Source organism: Notothenia coriiceps, unplaced genomic scaffold (assembly GCF_000735185.1).
Source record: "Notothenia coriiceps isolate Sejong01 unplaced genomic scaffold, NC01 NC01_scaffold00028007, whole genome shotgun sequence".
In the NCBI taxonomy this organism is placed as follows: domain Eukaryota; kingdom Metazoa; phylum Chordata; class Actinopteri; order Perciformes; family Nototheniidae; genus Notothenia; species Notothenia coriiceps.
The window spans coordinates 1-1,895 of NW_011360708.1; the positions used below are offsets into that span (position 1 = coordinate 1).

Here is a 1,895-nt window from a genome sequence, read left to right on the forward strand (position 1 = left end):
CTCTCCCTCCGTCGTGTCGTTCGTGTCTGTCTGTCTGTCTCGTGTGTGTGTGTGTGTGTGTGTGTGTGTGTGTGTGTGTGTGTGTGTGTGTGTGTGTGTGTGTGTGCGCGTGTGCAGTCGTGTTGGCGTCTATGTTAACACATTCCAGGGCCTGGCAGGTCATCAGGAGAAGTTTCACAAGGAAATGGGAAAGGTGAGAAAAACTGTTCTCCTGTGTTTTATTAAATTAATAATCAATATTTATTTATGTTTTATGAACTGGTCTCCTCCTCTGTCTCCTCCTCTGTCTCCTCCACTGTCTCCTCCTCTGTCTCCTTCTCTGTCTCCTCCACTGTCTCCTCCTCAGCTCAACCAGAACCTGAACGACATCATGACCAAACTGGAGGAGCAGCGGGAGATAAAGTAAGTGGAGTTTTTAAATCAGATGTCACAGATCTAGTGTTCAGGATGACTGAGAGTAATGCTCCTCGCCTCACTGCAGAAAGGGAGGCAGGGAAGCGGGGACGACAGAAGAGAGTGCCAAGAGGTAACCCTGGACGAGCACGCAGCGCTTTGAACACGCAATAATGATCGTTTGCAGCACTAACCACTAAAACCCACCCTTTCCGAGGCTATGCATTTTAAATTCCATTTATTTGTGTATCAGGGAATTTGTCTGGAAAAATGAAGTGTGAGAAATTACATTTAAAGGACTACATCATATTATTAAGTCTCTTTTAAACGACTAGAATCAATCTGCAGTTATTATTAAGGGTTATTTTATAGACGGATGAATTCGAGCAGCAACAGCAGGTTTTCAAGGCATTGCACAATAAAACTAAATAAACTGTAAATATGTACATGTATACCTTAAAACAATAGAAAGATATATATCCATACAGAATTAAGTTAAAGTACTATATGCATAAATAAGTGTGCCGTTTTCTTAAACTCCAATTGAAATGCAACGAAGCACAGTGTGAGCTTTTCATCTAAAAGCCAATTGAAATGTTCTCTGGTTTGATGTCTTTGTGTAGTTTAAATACACCTACACAGTGTTCCTCCTCACCTCAAACACTAGCGTCACTGCTCTTCTTGTAAGACTTCAAACCAGCAGGTGTCGAAGGATGACGGATCAAATCCTTCTCTGGGATGTAAACCTGTCTGCTTCCAGTTCGTGCACGTGTTGCAGCCTGATGAGGATGTGCATTCATTCAAAGTCAAAGTCAGCTTCATTGTCAAAATGTCTCCATGTGTTATTCATACAGAAATCTCGATATATCGTTTCCCGCAGTCCCAGTGTGACATATGAACATCAAACAAGATACAAAAAGTGTTAGGGTGAGTGAAACAGGCAGGACCCAAATGCAGATTGAAACGAGAAAATGACTTTATTTCAAGGTTTAACGCAGACAAACAGAACACTACCCCGTGAACACAGTCACAGATAAACAAGAAACCAACAAAGACAGACAGCAAAACAGAACTTAAATACACACAAGACTAATCAACGAAACAAGAGACAGGTGAGGAGGCAGGAGAAAACACAGGGGCACCAGGTGAACACAATCAAGTAAACAGGTAGGAGGGAACAGGTAGGAGGGAACAGGTAGGAGGACACACACAGACAGGAAACCAAGGACAGATCTAATCAAGAAAAAACACAACGCAGACAGATCGTGACAAAAAGGGCCTAGATAAACGGGGTATACAACTAAGCAATAGTATTAATAAGTGCTGGTTAATAATATATTTAAAAACACAATCCACAGAACATGAATTTGACATTAATGCAAGTATTTTTTGTCCAAAATAGAAAAAAGTTCAAAGTACAGTTTCAGTGCAGTATCAGCTGAGATGGGCAGAAAAGTGACTGGTGCTGGATGAGGGAAGGTTGTATGTGTGTGTGTGTGTGT

The 1,895-nt window shown here is 41.5% G+C and overlaps 1 protein-coding gene across 1 annotated transcript in view; it reads left to right on the plus strand.

Annotated features, from left to right (window-relative positions):
• Positions 1–1,295: 1,295 nt before the first annotated feature.
• Positions 1,296–1,895, plus strand: part of LOC104957914 (myc box-dependent-interacting protein 1-like) — a gene marked incomplete at its 3' end in the record, with an annotated part of 3,851 nt that continues 3,251 nt past the window's right edge. Inside the window, exon 1 of the mRNA XM_010785589.1 lies at positions 1,296–1,324. The remainder of the gene's footprint in view (positions 1,325–1,895) is intronic.